The sequence below is a fragment of the Coregonus clupeaformis genome, chromosome 19, assembly GCF_020615455.1.
Source record: "Coregonus clupeaformis isolate EN_2021a chromosome 19, ASM2061545v1, whole genome shotgun sequence".
Classification (NCBI taxonomy): Eukaryota; Metazoa; Chordata; class Actinopteri; order Salmoniformes; family Salmonidae; genus Coregonus; species Coregonus clupeaformis.
In genome coordinates, this window is record NC_059210.1 from 17,335,694 (window position 1) to 17,341,992 (window position 6,299).

Sequence of the window (6,299 nt, forward strand, 5' to 3'; positions counted from 1 at the left end):
TATCCTCTTGTTATCTCAGTCACTGACACTCACTCAATTAGCCCATGTCAGCAATTTTTTTTTTAAATTGGTAAGTTAGTTTAGCCAGCTATCTAAACTTGTAGTAAGAATGGCCGAATTACCTGCCCAGAGGCCTTGGCATAAGTCAGGGCAAAATGTGTAGAATTTCAGGAAATTTGCTGTAAAACTGAAATTTCTTCTGTCCACCCCATGCCAGAAATAGTAGAATTGCGTGAAAGTTGTTTTATAATTGCACAATGTTCTCTCCACCCCATGGCAAAATGTGTAGAATTGCAGAAAACTTGTTTTAAAACGGAAATATTTTCTCTATGCCCCATGGAATATTTCATAGAATTGCAGGAAATGTACTTAAAAACTTTAAATTGTTCTCTCAGCCGTCAAGAGGGAGGCCACTAAAATGTTTTGCCCGTGAGACCCAGCTGGGTCCACATGTCTGTAGAGATGATGAGTATTGTGCTGCAGAGCCTCAACTCATTAGTGAACCTGAAACATACAGGTTCAGGCTTATATTCACCTGTATGATTCAGTTTCAGGTTTACTAATGAGTTGAGGCTCTGCAGTACCATACTCATCATCTCTATAGACATGTGGATCCAGCTCAAGTCAAGACTGGACACGTTCCTTAGAAAATATCTGTCTGGAACATCCCATTCCATGCTTCCATTTACACATGGGCCAGAGAAGGATAGGTGTAATGTCTGAAGGTGAGGAAAAACATTGGCTGTGATGCTGAAGATATTAAAATGATTCCCAGATACATCCAGCTTTCTCAGCCCTGTGGACGTCTTTGATATTTTGATGACTGAAAATAGTTAAATAAGTTGTCACTAATATCCAACTCCTGCTGTTGTGGTAATTGGAAGATGGACTTAACATATTTGATATGTCTCAGCCTGTTGTTATTTAAGCCTACTACTTTTAAACAGGAGAGGAACTGAATTGGATGATGGGGTGATGGTTGTGATGGATTTTTGTGTTAGCACTAACAGGTTGTCCAGGCTATGAAACGTGTGGTCTGAGAGACAGGTGAGTTTGTTCATACCAAGATTCAGCTCCTCTAGAGCCACCAAGTCTGAAAAAGCCCCATCGTCTACATGAGAGATTTGGTTGCCGAACATATTGAACTTTCAGGATTGATAGAAATGTTAAAAACTATTGTTTGATCTTTGAAATGTCATTTTACGAAATGTCTAAAAATCTCACTTTAGGTGGAAAGTCAGTTGGTATGGCTTTGAGGTTCCTATGATCACAGAGTACTTTCATGTTGATGGTGATATTTTTTGTGCAATCAATTGTGTAGGTTTTCATTATGTAACCCCTCACTGGATTACAAGAACCCAGCAATACAACAACAAGTACATTTACATTTTAGCAGACGCTCTTATCCAGAGCGACTTACAGGAGCAATTAGGGTTAAGTGCCTTGCTCAAGGGCACATCGACAGATTTTTCACCTAGTCGGCTCGGGGATTAGAACCAGCAACCTTTCGGTTACTGGCACTACACTCTTAACCACTAAGCTACCTGCCGCTACCTAGAGAGAGAGTCTCAGCTGAGAGTATGTAGACCAACTTCCTATTCTTGGCATGGTTATCATCATTTCAGCAAGTAGAGCTTGGTTTGGCTCAGTTCCTTTTCAGAGTAATAGGTGGCTGGTGATCAACACACATTTTATCCTAACAAGGTTATTTTCAACCTATACTGTAGATCTTAAGTAAATAACAAATAGCTGCTTTGAGAGGGAAAAAATGTTTATGCATCACTCAATGAAAAGTCAAGAAACACCAGCCCTTCATCTTTAAGTGCCATCAAAGAGGACAGAGAGCCCACTGGCCACATTTACAATATTTGCTTGATTTTTAAACTATTTCAATGAACATGTTGTTTTTAAAGGGTGACTGTATTTGCCGATTTGGCCTCATTTTTCATCAATGCTCATTAAGAAATACTAGCGGCCACAACTGAAGGCAAATGAGTTGTCTTGGGTGTGTCTTTGCCATTCAATCACAACAAAAAAGGACAGTTGCTTATTGAAAGCAAGCTGGCAACATGCTTCAAACATGTTGTCAGGTTTGCTTGATTATGAGCTAGCTAGCAGAGATCAAACCTGTCTTCAGGTGCAACGTTATCTATGTAAATCTTCCTCAACACATTACACGTTAGAGAGAGACTATGTATTTAGCTAGTTACATCACAGTATCATAGGCTAATCCTCTATGATACTAGGCTATCAAATAATGACATGTAGCTAGTTAGATAGCTAGCTATAAACAAAACTTAGCTACTTACCAACAACACACCAGTCTCAGGTTTTACTGTTGATAGCCCAAGTGGAAACTAGTCGTATGTAATCCATATCCTGGCCATCTGCCCAAGATTGTTGAAAAACTTGATGGAAGCCCATTTTCACTAGAGTAGCTATTTCCAGAGCAAGGGCAAGTCCTAACCACAAGTCTTGTCTAGGAGACATTCCAGTGAGTGAGTTCTTTGTGCGTGACCCGGGGCCCCAGGTGGGCAGGGGGTTTGCTCATTTTCAACCATTCCATTGGTACTCCTAAGGAGATGTCTCATGCAAAGTGAACTCGCCCAGTCTTTTCTCAGAAAACACAGTGTCACCACATGTTAATAGGCAAAAGAGAGCATGAATTGTTGACATAAATGTAATTCAAAACAAACCCTCAAGTATGTCATGACGCAGTCACTTACCAAACTCCGTTTTGGACAAGACTGACTTTATGACCAAAATTATCCAATTTACACTTTGTAGTCAATTTTGACACTAGAATAAATGCTTCTGACTCATATTATTTTAGAGGGGCCACGAAGTACATGAGGATGGAGGGAGGTGATTAGTTGTAGAATTTAGTCTTTTTCAAACGCCTGAAACAGCTTTTTCCTGCAATCTAGAGCCATAATCATTACACCTAATTCTATTCTATATGTCTATTGTTCTAAATTACAACACAGTACATAACCCACATCATCAATACAGGCACATATCATGGCATCATAATTAATACACAAATATCATGATATTATCATAAGATGCCAGATTACATTTCAGTATTTTTCTGCATATCTAAGCCTACCTCTTGAGCTGTCTGTATCATTTTCATTTACATTTTCGTCATTTAGCAGACGCTCTTATCCAGAGCGACTTACAAATTGGTGCATTCACCTTATGATAGCCAGTGGGACACCCACCACTTTACTTTTTTAATTTTTGGGGGGGTGGGGTAAGGCGGGGTAGAAGGATTACTTTATCCTATCCCAGGTATTCCTTAAAGAGGTGGGGTTTCAAGTGTCTCCGGAAGGTGGTGAGTGACTCAGCTGTCCTGGCGTCGTGAGGGAGCTTGTTCCACCATTGGGGTGCCAGAGCAGTGAACAGTTTTGACTGGGCTGAGCGTGAACTGTGCTTCCGCAGAGGTAGGGGAGCCAGCAGGCCAGAGGTGGATGAACGCAATACCCTCGTTTGGGTGTAGGGACTGATCAGAGCCTGAAGGTACGGAGATGCCGTTCCCCTCACAGTTCCGTAGGCAAGCACCATGGTGTTGTAGCAGATGCAAACTTCAACTGGAAGCCAGTGGAGTGTGCGGAGGAGCGGGGTGACGTGAGAGAACTTGGGAAGGTTGAACACCAGACGGGCAGCGGCGTTCTGGATGAGTTGTAGGGGTTTAATGGCACAGGCAGGGAGCCCAGCCAACAGCGAGTTGCAGTAATCCAGACGGGAGAGGACAAGTGCCTGGATTAGGACCTGTGCCGCTTCCTGTGTAAGGCAGGGTCGTACTCTGCGAATGTTGTAGAGCATGAACCTACAGGATCGGGTCACCGCCTTGATGTTAGTGGAGAACGACAGGGTGTTGTCCAGGGTCACGCCAAGGCTCTTTGCACTCTGGGAGTAGGACACAACGGAGTTGTCAACCGTGATGGCGAGATCATGGAACGGGCAGTCCTTCCCCGGGAGGAAGAGCAGCTCCGTCTTGCCGAGGTTCAGCTTGAGGTGGTGATCCGACATCCACACTGATATGTCTGCCAGACATGCAGAGATGCGATTCGCCACCTGGTTATCAGAAGGAGGAAAGGAGAAGATTAATTGTGTGTCGTCTGCGTAGCAATGATAGGAGAGGCCATGTGAGGATATGACAGAGCCAAGTGACTTGGTGTATAGCGAGAATAGGAGAGGGCCTAGAACTGAGCCCTGGGGGACACCAGTGGTGAGAGCACGTGGTGCGGAGACAGATTCTCGCCACGGCACCTGGTTGGAGCAACCTGTCAGGTAGGATGCAATCCAAGAGTGAGCCGCGCCGGAGATGCCCAACTCGGAGAGGGTGGAGAGGAGGATCTGATGGTTCACAGTATCAAAGGCAGCAGATAGGTCTAGAAGGACGAGAGCAGAGGAGAGTTAGCTTTAGCAGTGCGGAGAGCCTCCGTGACACAGAGAAGAGCAGTCTCAGTTGAATGACCAGTCTTGAAACCTGACTGGTTTGGATCAAGAAGGTCATTCTGAGAGAGATAGCAAGAGAGTTGGCTAAAGACGGCACGAGTTTTGGAGAGAAAAGAAAGAAGGGATACTGGTCTGTAGTTGTTGACAGCGGAGGGATCGAGTGTAGGTTTTTTGAGAAGGGGTGCAACTCTCGCTCTCTTGAAGACGGAAGGGACATAGCCAGCGGTCAAGGATGAGTTGATGAGCGAGGTGAGGTAAGGGAGAAGGTCTCCGGAAATGGTTTCATCTGGAGAGAGAGAGGAGAAAGAAGTCAAAGCATAGGGTAGGGCAGAGAGAGCAGGACCAGTGGTGTCATTTGACTTAACAAACGAGGATCGGATGTCGTCAACCTTCTTTTCAAAATGGTTGACGAAGTCATCCACAGAGAGGGAGGAGGGGGCTGGAGGGGGAGGAGGATTCAGCAGGGAGGAGAAGGTGGCAAAGAGCTTCCTAGGGTTAGAGGCAGATGCTTGGAATTTAGAGTGGTAGAAAGTGGCTTTAGCAGCAGAAACAGAGGAAGAAAATGTAGAGAGGAGAGAGTGAAAAGATGCCATGTCCGCAGGGAGTCTAGTTTTCCTCCATTTCCGCTTGGCTGCCCGGAGCCCTGTTCTGTGAGCTTGCGAAGGTTGCGACGGCGCATTACCATCTGAGTAGGGGCAGAGTGAGTAGTGTTGGAGGAGAGCGAGAGAGAAAAGGATACAAAGTAGTGGTCGGAGACTTGGAGGGGAGTTGCAGTGAGATTAGTAGAAGAACAGCATCTAGTAAAGATGAGGTCAAGCGTATTGTCTGCCTTGTGAGTAGGGGGGGACGGTGAGAGGGTGAGGTCAAAAGAGGAGAGGAGTGGAAAGAAGGAGGCAGAGAGAAATTAGACAAAGGTAGACGTAGGGAGGTTAAAGTCACCCAGAACTGTGAGGGGTGAGCCATCCTCAGGAAAGGAACTTATCAAGGCGTCAAGCTCATTGATGAACTCTCCAAGGGAACCTGGAGGGCGATAAATGATAAGGATGTTAAGCTTGAATGGTCTAGTGACTGTGACAGCATGGAATTCAAATGAGGAGATAGACAGATGGGTCAGGGGAGAAAGAGAGAATGTCCACTTGGGAGAGATGAGGATTCCTGTGCCACCACCCCGCTGACCAGATGCTCTCGGGTTATGCGAGAACACATGGTCAGATGAGGAGAGAGCAGTAGGAGTAGCAGTGTTTTCTGTGGTAATCCATGTTTCCATCAGCGCCAAGAAGTCGAGGGACTGGAGGGTAACATAGGCTGAGATGAACTCTGCCTTGTTGGCCGCAGAACGGCAGTTCCAGAGGCTGCCGGAGACCTGGAACTCCACGTGGGTCGTGCGTGCAGGGACCACCAGGTTAGAGTGGCAGCAGCCACGCGGTGTGAGGCGTTTGTATAGCCTGTGCGGAGAGGAGAGAACAGGGATAGACAGACACATAGTTGACAGGCTACAGAAAATGACTACAATAATGCAAAGGAGATCGGAATGAAATGAACTAAACATCTGGGAAAGCGAGAGAGCGGGGCCTCCCTCACTTACGTTTCACTGAAACACCCAAATATAACTCTCCCAACTTCCACCTCAGAAACTATCATTGTTGGAAACTACAGCGGTTCAATGTTTTCTAGGAATAGACTAACTTAGTTTATTCAGCTAGCTAACTTGGTACAGTATTTTTCCGTGAAAACAGTCCAGGGCACCGAATCCTATGACGCCACAGCCAATTAGCATGCCAGCCTCCAACAACACGGTTTAGCACCAATACTCGGCCACAACAAACCACCAGTGT

At 45.5% G+C, this 6,299-nt stretch overlaps 1 pseudogene; it reads right to left on the minus strand.

Moving 5' to 3' along the window:
* Positions 1–413: 413 nt before the first annotated feature.
* LOC123481035 lies at positions 414–1,224 on the minus strand (annotated as a pseudogene).
* Positions 1,225–6,299: the final 5,075 nt, after the last annotated feature.